The sequence below is a fragment of the Nannobrachium achirus genome (assembly GCF_963921795.1).
Source record: "Nannobrachium achirus genome assembly, chromosome: 20".
NCBI classification, from domain to species: Eukaryota; Metazoa; Chordata; class Actinopteri; order Myctophiformes; family Myctophidae; genus Nannobrachium; species Nannobrachium achirus.
Window position 1 is genome coordinate 52,926,270 of NC_137827.1, and position 17,985 is coordinate 52,944,254.

Consider the following 17,985-nt stretch of genomic DNA (forward strand, 5'->3'; position numbering starts at 1 on the left):
TGAAGAGGGGAAAAAGAGCAGACTAAGTACAGAGTGAAAGGTCAAGTTTATAAAGTATCGACGGTTCAAGTGGTTAAATATCTGAAAACACACATTGACATGAATCCAAAATACACTGATGATTGTGCTGCCAAACGATGAAACTATATGGAATCTATGAACAGGTTGTGGGGGTCCCTGCTTCATCTCTCTGTCTCAGCTAAGGGGTCCTTGGCCTGAAAACATTGAAGACCCCTTGATGTACAGTGTCATTTCCTCAGGTAAAAAGAAAAGATATATAAATAAAATAAATAAATGAAACGGTGCGCCCCGGGCCCCCAGGTCGAGAATCGCAGTTGTAGATGTCATTTGGGGCAGGGTAATAAACAGGTGGCCCGTGGTTCACAGGCCGACGTGGTTCGGCTGGCTGCGTTTTGACTGCGCGCGGAGGAGCACTGGAGCAATCATGTCCTGGTACTGGAAAAGGAGAGCGGCAGCCAGGGACGTGCTGGGCCCCTGATTCAGCCCGGGAAAAAGAGTTGGAGAGGCCCTCATTGCGTGCTATAGAGAGAATTATATTTCGTCGTTGTCGGGTGGAAATCTTGTATGTCCAAAACCGTTTGTTTTGTATTTATCATTTTAAAAATGATTTAAACTATAGTGAAAACAGCCGATCTACAAGCACACAACGCCTCGCACCGCGAGGCGTTGTGTGCTTGTAGATCTGCTGTTTTCACTACTTTTATGATGAAGCAGGGCTTTGCTTTGCGAAAAAATGTACAAATTTGAAACTTGGAGATACGAGGTTTCTGCCCGACAGTGACGATTTACTTTGTTGGCCGCCCAGCCCCCAAAATGGGGCCGACATTTCTTTTTTTCCCTAATGGCCGGCCTGGACCGGCCGGGAATGAACCGGCCGTTCGGAAGTTGTCCCGCTTTTCCCAATGGCCAGCACGTCCCTGGCGGCAGCCGAACAAACACAGCAGGGGACAACAAGGGGAGTGTTTTTTTTTTTTTTTTTTTACTACCTGCCATACGCCGAGAGCAGGCTGTGCTGGCGTCCTGTTGAGCTGGCTTTAACCAAAACACTATGGGGTTATTTTTAGGACAAAACAAATTCGTATTCGTACTTTGCCTTTTTTTTACTCGTAAACATTTTTACCAAAAAAACTATACGTAAACAAATTAATTGGAAAAAAATATCCGTAAAAAAAAAAAAGTATGAATGTTTTTGGGGAAGCTGCAGTGATTATAATGCCAAAACAAAAAAACAAGACAAAATACGAATATTTTCTTACTGATTTACGAGTTGTTTTGTTGGTTACTTCATCACGAATGCTTTCATCATCTCACGCACACGAATCTGTATCACGCACACAACGGCCAATAATCACGTGATCGGCAGAGAGCCAATGGGGGTGCGGCCTTTCCACTAGCCAATCATAATTCTCCATTGTTGGCAGCGGTTGCCATGTCTGGTAAAAGTGAGTAATCTCTGCTTTCTGTTGTTTATGCTCCTCACATAATATGCCCTATATAAAACCTATATCCACACGATATTTGTTTTTAAACTATTGACTAAATTGACTAATCAATCATTTTTATACATTAAATAAAATAGAAATGCATATATTATTAATACACACGATAAAAGCACTGATAAAGGTCACTTACAGATGCTGCAAATCAAAACTAGACAATTAACCTTACCTCCGGCCCTGACCTTTTTACTGTAAATACAATATTTATTGTTTCTTATTTTTTTCTTATGATTGATGATACAATGTGCACAATAGCCTAATGTATTTTATTATTCTGTCATTTAATGTTGTAGGAATTGATAGATAGGCTACCCCAGTGTAAAAAAACACCCCAAAATCTTTTTTATTTCTCTTTTTAGTTGACCTTGTATCACTGAACTGTAGCTGTCTTGTACTTTTCTTTTTAATACTTTTAGTATAGTATTCAATCAGGACCTATTGCAGAAGGGGGGAAGGGGGAAGGGGGGAGGGGCGGGCGCGCAGAGGCGTTTTGTGTACTTCCGGTTCGTCCACAGACAGTGTTGTGTTGTTGTCGTCTCCGTTAGATAAAAATGCTTTCTTTTCACTTTTTTCTACTATTATCACTTGTCAAAATACGTTTTATTTGGATGCTTCATCTTTTTACCGTTCATTTTTTTTGTTAGTGTTGTCATCGGTTTTTATTTATAAAAGGGAAACGTATGTAACTATGCTACAGTCTTCACAGCAGAGCCGACAGACAGAAAGGTAAGATAACGTCGCTATTATTATCATAAAATACAGCAATCTATCTAATAAAACGTTTGTTAAATGTGCTTAGCAGTAGTGTCTTTTAGGGTTTAGTCCGGGGTCTTTATTTGATGTAAAGAAAGTTTAATATTAACGCTAGCCTCATTAACATCTTAGCTCCGTCTATAATAGGCTACTACATCATTACGGGTCCATAAAGGGTCCATTTGGTTCCATCTGGACACAAACGTACCATTACATTAAGCTGCCAGCACAACAACTTCTATGGAGTGTCAATGGAACCAAATGGACCCTTAACGGGTCCATAAAGGGTCCATTTGGTTCCATCTGGACAAAAACGTACCATTATGTGTGGTAAAAGTACTCAAATGTTTTTACTTTAAGTACAAATATCAATAATGTAATGTAGAAATACTCTTTTACAAGTAAAAGTCTGGAATTCAAAATGTACTTGATAAAATGGCTAAAGTGTTGGCATCAAAATGTACTTAAAGTGCCAAAAGTAAAAGTACTCTATGCAGAATGTCCCATTTCAAATATTTTGAAAATGGCAGATCTACATGCTCACAATGTGTCGCACTGTGAGCTTGCATTGGAGTAAAAGTACTCCAAAGGCACTCAGCTTGTTGTGTATTAAAGTACAATAATTTTGATCTGTGATATAGAGGAGTACAAGTATTGGAAATTGGAAATAATTCAGCTTGTAGTGGAGTAAAAGTAAAATATTTGGATCTGAGATATAGTGGATTAAAAGTATTGGAAATTGATAATACTCTAGTCAAGTACAAATACCTCAATATTGTACTCAAGTACAGTACTTAAGAAAATGTACTTAATTTCTTTACACCATTGTGTTACCCTTGATTTTAACCCTGTATTCTCCTTTTATTTTCAGTATAACATTTCAGGATGATGTATTCTATGGAGGAGCTGTGTGCTTTGGTTAGCGTCAAGTATGTCAGGGGCAGACATGACGAGGCAGAGACTGTACTAGAGAGCAGTGAAAGCAGCGAAGAAGGTTTGTGGGATAAATAAAAATAGAAAGAAAAATAGGAATAAGTCAGCTCAGTTTAATGATGTGTGTAGTGATTCTGGCTGTGGTGCAACTTGTGTGATTAATTTGGAAATCAAAGTGTTTTAATCATGAATTACAATAATTAGCTGCTGTATTCAGTGTTCTAATGATAATCTGTATCTTTCCAAGATGCACTTGATTGTGACCAAGTTGATGCTGCCAGTGCTGGGTCAGCTGTTTTGATTCAATCTGGGAGTGAAGGTATGTGGTGTGGTGTGTTATGAATTATAGTGCATAGAAACACCCTATGTGTGGTTTTGTATTGTACCTGCTGTCCTAGTTACAAATCCCTAAACATGCACTAAGTACCCATTTTGAATTGTTGCTGTACTAGTTTCAAACATAGTATTATTACCTTAACACAAATTGTTAATCAGTATCTGCTGTAGTATCACAATCTTAAAAAGTAGCCATTTCATTTTCCCCTTTCAGCAGGAGAAGCAGCAGGAGAAGCAGTTGTGGAGGACTCATCAATTGAGGAGATTGAATATTATATTAATAGCTGTATAGAGTCTTTCATACAAAAACATGACGCACACATGTGACACTTTGCATTATTGTCAATGCTGCATGTTTTCTATTTGACATTCAGTCTCTTCTCTTTTTCTGCAGCAGAAGTTGTTGCGCCTCACTCAAATGAGGGAGGCGAAGAAGGAATTGAGGATGACTACTTAAGTGGGGAAGAAAAAGGTTGGTGTAAAACTAACAAGTGCCAGGGAACCGAGGCTATTGGCCAGAGCAAAGCCTGACACTGAATTGCAGGTGTGTTAACATTGCATTCATTTTGTTTCTTTCTTTCCCAGATCCACTCGACCACTAACCCTAACATCTAAACGTGACCAACATGGTGATTCTTCTGGTGCTGCTGAATCTGGATATGAAGGTATTATTATTAATAATCACTGTAATAAACACAAATAGTGACTGCTGAATGTTGCATTTTCATTTTTTTTCCTTCAGAATCATACTGTACATGACCAGAAAGCGCCTCACACTTAATGTGAGAACATCTCATATTTCTTTTCTGTTCTTTAGGTGCAGACAGAGTTGAGCCGGACTCAAATGTGGAGGATGAAGATTCTGAAGGAGTTGAGGATGACGACACAAGTGGGGACGAAGAAGGTTTGTGTACAACCAGGCTTAAGTCAGCCAGAGCAAAGAATGCAAAGTCCTAGCAACACTGAATTATGTCAACGTGTGCATTCTGTTTGTTCCTCTTTCTTTCCCAGATCCGCTTGATCTAAACTGGACACCTGAACGTGACCAACATGGTGATTCTCCTGGTGAATCGGAATCTGGAAATGAAGGTGTTGTTGTCATTATTAATATGGACACATTGATGCACATGTGTGTAATGTAGTATCTTGCATGGTGCATGTTTGCTATTTAACTCTTTTCTTTCAACTACACATCCATACAGTACACATGTACATACCCACACAGATGTGCACGCAAGGGGCTGCACAGATACACACAGAGAGACTCGCACACTAATGGTCTGAATGACAAATTTTCTCTCTTTTTGTGACACAATATAGGACTTGAGGTGGAAGAAGACTCCTCAGGTGTTGATGCTGGTCTCTGTAGGAAGAGGAGAAATCCAGAGGGCTGGAAGAACAACATCCAGAAGAGGCGTAGAATGATAGGCCAGTCATATCTGGCCTAGGAAGAATAGAGAGTCAGTGTTAAAGGAGGGAAGAAAAATGGGTGTGTCATGTCAGTCTGCAGCCGGCCACAGGTCCAGTAAACTGCACTGCAGAGAAGTGGAAGAGTCGAAGCGAGAAGAGATCTTCAAGTACTTCTGGGAGAAATTAGACTGGCGTGAGAGGAAGATTTATGTTGCATCATTGGTAGAGGTGAGCAGTGTAAAGCGACGGAGGACAGGAGCAGAGAAATCCAGGAGGTCGGCATCCATTTTCTGTCACCTTGTCATAGATGGCAGGAGACTCGGAGTGTGCCAACGCATGTTCCTGTCAACCCTAGGCTTGAAGCAGTGGTCTTTTTTGAAGTGGGTAGGAAGAAGAGGGAAAAGCCCTACTGAGGAAGATAAGCAGAAGCGGGTGAGGGTAAGGAAAGAGGAGTCTGACTTCTTGAAGACCTTCCTTCTGGACCTTCCAAAAGTTCCCTCGCACTACTGCCGGTCCTCGTCCTCTAAGATGTTAGCCTGCTTCCAGACCAGAGACCCCGCCCACTCTCAGAGTGGACTCTTTCTCTGGTCTGGAGCTGAGTACAGGAATCACTTTTTATTTTCGGCTGCTCCAATGAGCGCGGGGGGTGGGGGGTGGGTCTAACGAATATCCAATCCGCGCAGCAGTTGAAACGATTCAAACGAAGTTCACACACAGGCAGGCTGAGGAAGGCACACACACACACACGCACGCGCTGAGTTCACCAAGCTGTTTATGTTGATTACATGTTTCTGGTCGCAGTTCTGTCACTGGCACAGACAGAGACACACACACAATCACACACACACAGTCCGCGACCGTGCATCGCGTCCACCGTGCGTCTCGATCACTCGCGCACGCTCGCAAAAAAGTCCCTCCCTGTAAATCGCTTAGAATAGAGCACAGTTTCAGACTAAAGCGTGAGCTGAGTCTGAGATCAGGCTACTAAGATGTACCTGGAGCCTGTGTTCAAGTCCATCAATCACCTCCATGCAGAGTATATCCGTTCCAGTGCAGACCATGGCATCCAGGCGCTGTCAAGGCAAGTGTTCACCAGAATGTTTAATGTTTGAATTACTCTCTTTTTCACCCGAAGAAAGACCAGTGTGATACCTGCTGTGCGTTCAAGGCTGGGAACATTGAGGCTGCCACATGGAAGGAGCACTGCAACAAAAAGGACACTGCACAAGCCATGAAGCAGAAGGACAAAGACGAGGCAGGTGAGAAGACCTTGGTGACATGCATGGATCTTCAGGGGCTCCTGCTCTGCTCCAAGCTACAGGCCTCATCCCTCTATTTCAAGACCAAGCTCTGTGTCCATAACTTTACCATGTATGACATGACTTCACATGATGCATCAAATTACTTATGGCACGAGGGTGAAGCTGGTCTCTCTGCCAACGAGTTTGCTTTGTGCATCGTGCACTTCCTCGAAGAACATCCCTCTTATGATGAGTACATCCTGTGCACAGTGTGATTGAGAGAAGACTGAGGAACAGAGACATCTGCGTTCCAGCTGAGTATGTCGTTGCCATCCGGGAAGCCCGTACCAATCCCAGGCCATACCAAGTGAAGTATGTAGACCACACTTTCTTCAAAAACTTCAGCCAGGTGAACCTCTGCAAAGCCATCCGCCCGGGAAAGGTCACTGGGGATCCCACCGTGCATGACCTCCGAGCAATCAGGTATTTGAATACATAATAATGACATAGCTGCGGAAACCAAAACAAACATTATTTAATGAGTATTAAAACCTGACTTTTCTCCCCTGTCACTGTCCTTGTATTCATCCTAGGTACAACGTTGATGGCAGTATGGAGTACAAGATCGACCACTCAGACGCCTGGAAGCCCTACGAGTCCCCATCACTGAGGAAGAAGAGCAACATCACAGTGTCCCCACTCTACACTTGCCGCCGCACCATTAAAGCGATGAACTTCAAACATCTGCAAGAAATGAAGCAGGTGTTGCCCAGTGATTTCCATGGCTTCTACAATGCCCTCCGCCATGAGCACGAGGAGTGATGGTTTCTCTGTTTTTCTCTCTCTCCGTCTGACATCACCACATAGAATCGCAAACTTGACTGAATGGACACCTTTACAAGATTTCATATTTAGATTGTAATTAGAGAAAAGACAAGATGAGTGTTAAAATGTGTTAATTTTCTTCTATAATTTTAGCGATTTTGATTACATTGCTTTCAGTGCTTGGGGACATGTGTACAATGGCTAAATATGTATTTTTAGATACAATAAGTCCATTCAAAAAGAGGCACCGCAATCTTTCATGGGCAGATGTTACTTATGGGGGCTAGTAGTGTCACTGTAAATTGTAATAAAATAAATTGCCAGCTTATTGTGTCTAAAAGGACACATTTAGGCACTTGCACACATGCACTGAAATAAAGTATTTAAAATCGCTAAAACAATAGAACTAAATGAAAACATTTAACTCTCCCATCTTTGCTTTTCCCTAATTACAATCTAAAATTATGAAACCTTGTATGATATTCTTGCTCTGGGGTGGCATCGTTACCAAAGTTCCTAATTCCCACTGGGTTCATGTTCCTCCCTGCCTGGACAGGTGTTATGTCGACAAGTGTTCTGCTCAAAGTGTCCTTCTCCCTCGTACAGTCTTCACTACCTGGAATCCAGCACACAGTGGTTAATGTGTTTCATGTGTGCTCTGTTACTGTTTAAAAATAGTTTAGGGCAGTGCAATGTTTATTTATTTGCTTATTTGTATTCTTATTTATTTGCCCATTTCTAATATAATTACAGCAGAATGCACTTTTGAGATGTTGAAATTTGACACCACAGTAGGGACATCTATCTTCATTGTTGAGGTCAACTTAGCCAATGAGTCTAGCCTTAGTAGGTTGAAGAGCGTTGTAGAGCTGAACAGACACTTAACCTATGGTCCTTCCATTTTCAGTTCTATGTAATGCCCTTTCCAGGCACTGTATTACTGTTACAACACCTACATTAGAAATACTGAAACCCTCCTCCAAACATCCTTTACATCTCTAAACAATCACATCGATAATTTTGTACAATTAATTCTGCAAGTTCTATTATAATTAGTTTTCATGTAGAAAGAAACTAACAAATAAGATTCAGCAATTGAACACATCATTGAAACGGGGACTCAGCAGGAAAATCTGTTTGATTAACTTGGTTGCCACACACTGTGGAGCCACTGTCTAATAAAATATAATTCTGTGCAGTTGTATTGACTATTGTAGCATTTTTTCCTTCCAGCCTAAAGTTGATCTTGGTCATCACTGTCTGCTAACATCAATGTGAAATAACCATTGTACATGAACACTTATTTAGCTTGGTTATAACATCAGAGGGTCTGCTGGTAAGTAAATAAATGACATTAGGAATTGATTGCATTCTTTATTAGCAAAATGTTCATTAATCCAGGTTGTACAGTCAAAGTTGTACTGTAATCTGTTATGAAACACTGTTCATCATAGTAACTAGTTTGTTTTGGCCAAATGGTCTGTTTTTGTAATCATCCATTTCACATTTCATGGATGCTATGTACATTAAATGACAGAATAATAAAATACATTAGGCTATTGTGTACATTGTATCATCAATCATAAGAAAAAAATAAGAAACAATAAATATTGTATTTACAGTAAAAAGGTCAGGGCCGGAGGTAAGGTTAATTGTCTAGTTTTGATTTGCAGCATCTGTAAGTGACCTTTATCAGTGCTTTTATCGTGTGTATTAATAATATATGCATTTCTATTTTATTTAATGTATAAAAATGATTGATTAGTCAATTTAGTCAATAGTTTAAAAACAAATATCGCGTGGATATAGGTTTTATATAGGGCATATTATGTGAGGAGCATAAACAACAGAAAGCAGAGATTACTCACTTTTACCAGACATGGCAACCGCTGCCAACAATGGAGAATTATGATTGGCTAGTGGAAAGGCCGCACCCCCATTGGCTCTCTGCCGATCACGTGATTATTGGCCGTTGTGTGCGTGATACAGATTCGTGTGCGTGAGATGATGAAAGCATTCGTGATGAAGTAACCAACAAAACAACTCGTAAATCAGTAAGAAAATATTCGTATTTTGTCTTGTTTTTTTGTTTTGGCATTATAATCACTGCAGCTTCCCCAAAAACATTCATACTTTTTTTTTTTTTTACGGATATTTTTTTCCAATTAATTTGTTTACGTATAGTTTTTTGGGTAAAAATGTTTACGAGTAAAAAAAAGGCAAAGTACGAATACGAATTTGTTTTGTCCTAAAAATAACCCCATAAAACACACTCGTCCTGCATGCTGCTCTGCACTCCTGTGAGGACAACACATTGTTGCTTGTTTGCAGTAGTAACTAAGTAGATTTACTTAAAGGGATATTACACTTTCAAAAAAACTTTTAGGTCTAATCAGGCTTGTATGAACACCCTGAACAGTCTTTAATTTGCTTCATTCAGTATTTAGATATTTGATGTAAATGTTACCAGCTCCAACACGCCCAGGCCCTCTCCACATACACACCCATTGTAACTTCAAACTCCATTTTAACCATGATAGATTCATTAAAAACACACATTATTTTTTCTGGTGACTCATAATACCCTCCTAATACGTGAGCAGGCCGTGTTTTTTCAATAACTTTTTTCATTTATTTTCAATAAAATAGTATTGTATTTAATGTTTTCCATTTTCCCAAAGAATTATTAAAAATAAAAGAAAAAGGTTATTGAAAAAACACGGTCTGCTCACGTATTAGGAGGGTATATGAGTCACCAGAAAAAATAATGTGTGTTTTTAATGAATCTATCATGGTTAAAATGGAGTTTGAAGTTACAATGGGTGTGTATGTGGAGAGGGCCTGGGCGTGTTGGAGCTGGTAACATTTACATCAAATATCTAAATACTGAATGAAGCAAATTAAAAACTGTTCAGGGTGTTCATACAAGCCTGATTAGACCTAAAAGTTTTTTTGAAAGTGTAATATCCCTTTAAGTACTAGGTACTTAACTCATTGGTTGTTTACAGCCGAGGAAACCGAAGATTTTTCTATGTCTTTCACTGCTGGCTTCTCGTACCTGTTAACGCGGGCGCTAATCCAGTTCCCATCGTGCGTGATCGGACACTGCTATGCATCGTGTGTTCGCGTATTCCATCAGCTTCTCAAATCCTTTTCAATTTTGAAAATTGATCAATCCGTTCTCCATCTGTAAGCCGTGGTGTTTACACAGAAAGCTAACGGGCCGGAATAGAGGACGGACCATCCGCTTCCGGTTTGCGGCCTCAATGTTAATCGGTCTTCTCCATAATGTGTCCGTGTAGAGGGGAAAAAGAGCAGACTAAGTACAGAGTGAAAGGTCAAGTTTATTAAGTATCGACGGTTCAGTAGGTTAAATATCTGAAAACACAAATTGACATGGATCCAAAATACATTGACGATTGCGCTGTCAAATGATAAAACAATATGGAATCAATGAAAAGGTTGTGGGGGTCCCTGCTTCATCTCTCTCTCGACTAAGGGGTCTTTGGCCTGAAAACATTGAAGACCATTTGTCTTATGTTCATGTTTTATCTTGAAAACGTTGGTTTGTTATGGAAACAATATGGATTTGCTTTGCTTTTAACTCATTAAAAGCCAACCCCGCGATGTCGCGGGAAAAGTAATAGAGTATCTATAGTGCCATCCACGCGATGTCGCGGGAAAAGTAATATATTACTGTAACGGCGAGTAAAAATACCTAGTACAATGGCCGACGCTCCGGAGACGAAATCCGCGCTGATTTGTCATCATCACGGCTCCACGAGCACACAATAGTCATCCCATAACATTGAGGTGGACGGCCGATCTCATCTTTAATGTCCATTATCTCAAAACTACACTTTAGAAGCTAGGATGGAGGCAGATGCTCGCTTATTTTACACAGTTATAAAAGCTCCCGGTCGGCCATTACACAACTCCACGTGGACACGCATCGGTTCCGGCGCACGATCCGATGACGTCAGACCGGAAGTACTTCCGGTCTAGACTTCTGGCCTTCAAAATAAGACAGCGGCCGTTAATGGGGCCGGGAGGGGGCACTCTGGACCCCCTAATCCGTTAATGTCCTGGGCTCAGAATGAGTTAACTGCGGTGTGACTCTACCCTCTACAACATGCTGACACAACCCCTCCCTTTCCCGCTCACTAAGTCATTTAGCCTAAGTGAACGCTACGGCAGCTGTTACCGAGCAGCTTGGATCTGCAAAAAAGAGCTACCTTTCAAAGGAAGGGCGAAAGGAAACGGACGATTAATTAATTGGCAAAGACGGGGCAAACATTATCGTGCGTGGCCCTTTTCCTGGTAGGCGTTCTTCATTGCGTCAGGAGGATGAATATGCAAGTCCTCTGTGTGCATGTGTGAATGGGTGCATATTGCACGTGTGAATATTAATTGAATATTCGCTGTGGTCAGCAGCCATTGTTACTGGACACGCTAACGTAAACAAGGTTAAGTTGTTGAGTCCCTTTGAAATATTCTGCATAGGCGGCATGCTGTATTTTTGAGCGGTGGTCACACCGTCTCCATAGCGTGGCCGTGTGTGTAGGTATGTATGTTTGTTTGTATGTGGGTGGGTGGGTGGGTCTGTATGTAGCCTCAAGCCTGTGGTGTAGTACCTTTTATGACCACACATGTTAAGGGAGGGGCACTGTTTTCAGGCCAGGCCAGGCCAGGCACACACACACGCACACACACACACACACACACACACACAGGGGGGAAGGGGGGAGGGGTTGGTGGGTAAGAGGGTGCTGTTGAGACTAGCCTGGGGGGGGGGGGGTTGGTGGGTAAACCACCGCTCAGTTCACACGGGTGTGATTTTAAATTAAGACGTGGAGGCGTGACCAATGCCCATTTTGCTATTATGAGTGCGGCAATTTGGGCTCTGCGCCAAAGCGCTACGTGGTAAAACGGAACTGAAATAGTCTTGGGAGTGTTTGGGCGTTACCTTAACCCACAGGTTTTCAACTTTTTCAGGCCAAGGACCCCTTAATTCGAGAGAGAGATGAAGCAGGGACCCACAATCCATAGATACCATATAGTTTCATCGTTTGACTGCACAATCATCAGTGTATTTTGGATTCATGTCAATTAGTATTTTCAGATATTTAACCACTTGAACCGTCAATACTTAACTGTTATTGTGCCGATCCCGAACTAGTTCGGCTTTATTTGGACCTTATTAACGTTCGGGGTGCCGATCCCGAACTAGTCCGGCTTTAAAAAAAAAAAAAAAAAATCCAGAGGCCTTACCGAAGCACCGGGCTAAATTTTCGAGCCGGGCCGCCGGCCGTCATCTGTTTACACGGCCCGCGAAAGCGTTGCGCCGCCGATATTTCCCATCCACTCCAATGCAATCCAGGATCTTTAGAGCTCATTTTCTCTGTTCCAAGCATATCCATGAGGTGTGCAAGGTTTAATCATGGCTAAATCGCCGAAAATAGGGCTTCTAAAATGCTTGGTAGCCAATAGCTAACTTCAAGCTAACTTCATTCTGTTCCAGGTCATGCACAAAGGAAAGTGTTCAGGCGCGTCATGGATGCGCACGGCTTGTGCATGTACCAGCGTATATCTATGGTGATTTCTGTGGCCATTGGGCGCCCCTAGTGGTGAAAAGCTGGCACAGAATGTGTTAATAAACTTGACTTTTCACTCTGTACTTGAACATTTTCTCCTCTACACCAAACCTACTTGCCGAAAATAGCCAATCTACAAGCTCACAACTCTTGTAGATCTGCTATTTTTGGCTCAAGTTCTCCCAATATGGATGCAAGGGTTCAAGTGGTTAATATAAAAAAGAAGTAAAAAAGGTTTCTACCACGCTCCCTCTCATTTAGTGCTCCACTTCCGGCCGCACGTGGCTTTGTTTACATTCCTAACATATCTAACTCTGGCAACACGTTGTAACCGGAGTTGACGACAGATTCAGCTGTGGAGCTCTGAATCTGTCTTTAGAAATGACTGGAGACCCTAATCTACCCTAAAAAATTCTAATGTAACTCTTTTTTGTGCCTTTTGACGCCAATGCTTTTAGTACTTTCACTCAAGTACAATTTTGAATTCAGGACTTTTACTTGTGACAAATTGTTTGTGTTCGTTTCTACACTGTGCTATTGTTACTTTTACTTAACTAACAAAACAGAGACTTCCCCCTTCCAGCAATAGAACGGACAAGGCAAGCCTTACGTTTTGGGAAAGTGTAAGCGATAACCAAATGTCCTTAAGGGCCTTACTCTCAATGTAATATTAAAGCTATGCCTGACTAATGGCTTCCTTTTGACACACTTAATTGAATTCATAATTGCAACTTTCACAGCCGCAGTGATTTCCCAGGAGTATACTTTAGAGTATGACAATGCCATTATTATGGGACACAAGACAATCTCAGATTTCAAAGCTCGACTGCCGTATATAGCATTACTAATCACAACGAAGAAGACTTTGCAGTCATGCTTTAGCACACACACACACACACACACACACACACACACACACACACACACACACACACACTTCTTTTTCTTTTTTTCCCCTGCTGTCTCGGTGTATTAGAGTCGGAGCATGTGGACCTGAGCCTACGGCCTTGCATTGCTCTTGTCAGCATAACGACGTGGACTTACATTATGCAAATGCCTCATGGTTCTATACACCCATATTTAAATTGGTAACGCGGGCTTGCCCCGCGCTATATTACACCCATAAATCTGAACAACGGGTGCTTTTCATGCACTCATTGTCGAAGGTGTGATTCCCTCACCCTATACTCCCGATGGTCGATGTTGAATAAAATAACAAGCTTATTGATCAACTCATTGATTGCCACGCACAAGTTCCAGAGTTTAGATTAATTAGATTTGATTAAAAAACAATCCAAAACCGGATCGCCGGTCCAAGGTGCCTAAGACAGTGCTTCCGGTTTGGACTGGAAATGGAACTGGAGCTGCATTTTTTTGGCCGGAACAACCCACCACGTTTCCGTTTACTGTAAACATGTAAACGAAGCTAGCTAACACTGCTTCTAGCTTGGCGGTTTAGCATGCATTAAGATGGGGTCTTTTGTAATCGCGAACGGAACGCAGCATGCACACGATCGTGCACGGGAGACACGCACGAAAATCAAGTTTCAAGTTTATTTAGCCATTTACATTAAAATTGTCATTAAAATGCATTGGAATTCCTGTTCACAAGCCACGCTAGGCAACAACAACAAACAAACATATACATGTAATATGACAGTACATATAGTCAGAGACAAGGATGCAAACATATCGGCTCAGTGCATCATTTTTATAATAAAAAAAGTTTAAAAAAGTATGCAGCAACTCTAAATTACTGAGATAGAGTGCATTATTGCTACTTATTCAAAAATCTTACCGCTTCTGGAAAGAAGCTGTTTACCAGCCTACTAGTGTACCAACCTTATGTTTCGTCTTCCTGTCAGGACAGCGCTCCCAGCGGTAGCGTCTGCCTGAAGGTAGCAGGGTGATAAGACCGTTGCCAGGGTGGCTGGGGTCCCTGATTATTTTCAGGGCCCTGTCAAGGCACCTTTTATTATAGATGTCCTTTACATCGTGGCAGTCAATGATCGATACGAACACTGGGAAAGGACGCGACTAAAGTTGAATGTTTGTGAGATGTTTACCTGCATTCTGCTATATGTCTGATTATTCTTTCCGCCCACCACATACGTCATGTCCTAGCATGAGCTAATAGAGGCCGAGGGTATGCGCATGCATGAAGTGAATGGCAACTCGAGTGGCAAATAAAGTGGCAAAGTGAGTGGGAAAGTGAGTTTAACGTTGTCTAATGCAATCAGATAGGATTGCATTTTCTGATTGGATGTATGGGCTGTCAAGGCCAGAAAGTATTTTTTTTTTTTTGCCACTCAGTAGGCGTTCCCGCATAACTTCCGGGTATGATGATGATGTCACGTGCATACCCTCTATAGGGGAAGGGGATCAATGTCACTTGATTCCCTTTTTTAACCCGGCAAAAACTCAGACGTGAGTCTCAAAGGATATGATTATTGGCAGAATCACGTGAAGTTTAAAATATTTGTTGTTGCACTGCGATACTTCATTACCAGCTCAGTGGCCTTGTGGTTAGAGTGTCCGCCCTGAGACTGGGAGGACGGGGTTCGATCCCCGGACGAGTCATACCAAAGACTCTGAAAAATGGGACCCAGTGCCTCCCTGCTTGGCACTCAGCATCAAGGGTTTTAATTGGGGGTAAGTCCCTGCAACATACTGGCGTCATGTCCAGGGGGTGTACTTGTTCATCAAGCTGCCTCACACTAAGGCTTACTACTACAATACTTCACCATATGTTGCACTGTGACGAAATAAACCCATCAATTGTAACGTTGCGTTCCAATTCCAATTGAAGAAAGCTATGGTGAAGGAATGGCGGATTCTGCCAAGCCCCAACATACCCATATGTGTGTCTCAAAGAATTCACTTGCTGTCTTTGGTTAGAATTGCCATTATCCAACGACACACCTTTGAGCCACGATAAATTGTCTTTTGAGAGGCTGAAAATGAACGGAACCTGGAAATTACATTCTGCTTGACGAGCTTGCCTTCCCCCCAAGTGGTCTGAATATTGGCAGTGTTTGAACACATTCAAATTGCTCCTTTCCACACTTCCTTCCTGCGGGCATGAACATAATCTCGTCAAGCGACCGACAGGCAGTGGGTGTAAAAGTACTTGAGTAAAAGTATCAATACTGCAATGTAGAAATACTGTTACTGGAATATAATACTGGAATCAAAATGTACTTAAAAGTATAAAAAGTAAGAAGTACTAATGCACGTTTTCAAATGTATACAAATCTTATACATATGTAATTTTTTTTACATTTTACATTTAATATATATATATAAAAAAAGTTTTGAAAATCGCAAATCAGAGATAGCAGATAGTAGATCATCTATTTTTAAATAGCCAAAATGTATAGGATGAAGTGGTTAATAATCGAAATCTAACTAGTAACTAAAGTGTTCATATAACTTTAGTGGAGTAAAAGTACAACATTTTGTCTCTGAGATGGAGTAGAAGTGAACAAACTGCAAATTGGATTATACTCCAGTAAAGTAAAAAGAAATACCCAAAACTTTTACTTAAGCAGAGTACTAAACGTACTTAGTTACTTCCCAGTTCCCACCACTGCAAGCGGCCATAAACATAATCTTATAAAGTTACTTTCATTTCTTTTGGCAACAAAGTGCTTCTCACATGCAATTAACCTGCCAGCTAGAACCCCCTTCCCCGGAGGTATAGGGCCAAAACAAAAGCATGAGAGAGCGGTGACAGTGGAGTGCACGCTGGAAGTTGACGATGCAAGCAAGGCATCAGCAGAATTGGCCTCTGGAGAGACGCTATCCGTGCCTTCATGCCGGCAGCGAGCACACAACTGCCACTGACCTTTTTTTGTTGCTGTTTTTTTCTCCCGCTACATATCCGCTTGTCGCGCAGACAACAGTTTGAACGGAGTGGACAGGAAAACGCCGGTCCCTCTGGAGCTCAGAGGAGCCCGAAAAGAGGGGGAAGACAGAAACGTATCTCATAGAACGCTGTTTCCCACCAAACAGTGGGTCGTAAACACTGTTTGTTGCCGGTCAAAGAAGTTTGAAAATAGCAGCTCTACAAGCGATGCGACACAGTGTGAGCTTGTAGATCGGCTATTTTCAAATGCCCGAAATGTATACAGGGCTGAAGTCCTATAAATCTATGAAGTAAACTAAATTCATCAAATAATTGTAGTGAAGTAAAAGTACTTATCTCTGAGATGTAGTGGAGTATAAGTATAAGTACTGAAAATTTGAAATACTCCAGTAAAGTTTAAAGTATAATACGTTTATAAAAGAAAAGAGAAAAAAAAGAAAAGAAAAAAGTACAGTACTTATACTTTACACTACTGAATATTTCAATGCTAATATACAATAATCAAATATTCAATTTTTTCCTGGGGGTTCCAAATATCTGCACCAGCACGCCCCAACTTTATGATATTGAGCCTGCGGAAGTTCTTTTATATATGGTGAGGCAGAATGTGGTTTGATTGATTGAAGACTTTATTAGAAGTATAGGAAAAGGTACAGTTTCATGACGGTACAGTTCACTGGTACAAGGTCTACTAAAAGGAGATCCATGAAAAGACTAAGCTTATTTCCACTGGAAACCATTGAAGTATCTCATATAACATTGAATGACAGACACATAGAACACAGTACTATGCAGTAGATATGTAAAGAAAAACAAAAAAGAAAACAGTAAGTCTAAACAAACAGTATATACAAAGAAGGGGCAGGGGAGGGTAGGGTTGGGCTAGGTTCATTTTTTTACCAGTTGCGAACGGCTGCTGCCTGTAAGTGGTTTTTCAGGGCAATTTTAAAGGATGCTAGTGATCCACACTCCTTTATGGCCTTCGGTAAGGCTTTCCACATTTTGGTGGTATAGCAGAAAAACGAGTTTGACCCTTTGTTGGTTTTTACTCTGGGTTGGAAGTGATCTGTGGCGCTGCCTCTGGTGTTATAATTATGGACCCCTACTATCTCCCTGGACCCCCTCTTCATTCGTTAACAAGTTAAAGAGGTGGTGCCATAGTTTTGTACTTTTTCAGTTTTTCATGTGTCTAGGAGGTTGAAAGTACTTCATTAGACCCCCTGATGTGTTTTTTTTGAAAAATGATGTATTCTCTTAGTATTTGTTTGTTTTCTCTTGGAGGCTGCCACCTTGTGGCCAAAAGTGTCAGTTAAAAACACAGATACTAAGGGTGTCACAGTATCAACTCCTCCCCAATTGCCATTCACCCAACACTGTGGGGTGTGGCTAGGCTATATCAGCTGGGTCACCACCCACCATGCCATCCATGCATACTTAATGAACTGGGGGTGTGGCCACATAAAAACCCAATTTTAACTCTTTCTGTATACTTTTTTGGAAAAAAT

The 17,985-nt window shown here is 41.4% G+C and overlaps 1 long non-coding RNA gene across 1 annotated transcript; it reads left to right on the top strand.

The window, feature by feature from the left end:
* The first annotated feature begins 2,728 nt into the window (after window positions 1-2,728).
* On the top strand, window positions 2,729-3,806 carry LOC308306313. Its single transcript, XR_013963150.1, has 3 exons — window positions 2,729-3,267; window positions 3,454-3,525; window positions 3,757-3,806. It is a non-coding gene; the product is annotated as an uncharacterized lncRNA (long non-coding RNA).
* The last annotated feature ends 14,179 nt before the right edge of the window (window positions 3,807-17,985 follow it).